Source organism: Crocodylus porosus, unplaced genomic scaffold (genome assembly GCF_001723895.1).
Source record: "Crocodylus porosus isolate Cpor-Errol unplaced genomic scaffold, CroPor_comp1, whole genome shotgun sequence".
In the NCBI taxonomy this organism is placed as follows: domain Eukaryota; kingdom Metazoa; phylum Chordata; order Crocodylia; family Crocodylidae; genus Crocodylus; species Crocodylus porosus.
In genome coordinates this window covers 62925038-62925506 of record NW_017728931.1, presented here as the reverse complement: position 1 = coordinate 62925506, position 469 = coordinate 62925038, and positions in this window count along the sequence as shown.

Genomic DNA, 469 nt, shown 5'->3' with positions numbered 1-469 from the left:
CACAGGGCAGCAGGGCTGGGGGGGCAGGGGCACAAGCAGTGCATCCTGCCATGTACCCCCTTCCCTCATTTTGTTTTTCTGGCATGCTGGCACTCCAGCACCTTCCAAGGTAGGCATTGTGGTGTTTTTTGGCACTCCAGCCAAAAAACATTGCCTACCCCTGCAAGTCAGCAGCAGGCACTGAAATAAAACAAGTAAGTCCTGATTTCCAGTCTCCTACTCTAAAGTACCTATACAGCACTGTGGAGGCTGCTCAGATGCGCTGTAATTACTATGCTCCAGCTAGCCTCCATATCACATGTATTAGTGTCTCCAAGTTTCAAAATGGTGGTAGGGGCACTTTATCTAAAGCTCATTGTATCAGCTTTAGATAAAGTGCCTCTGTCACCATTTTGAAGCATGGTGACACTGATACACAAGACACTCTGGGCACTTTAATTAGAGCCACTCTCAGAGCAGCTGTAATTAA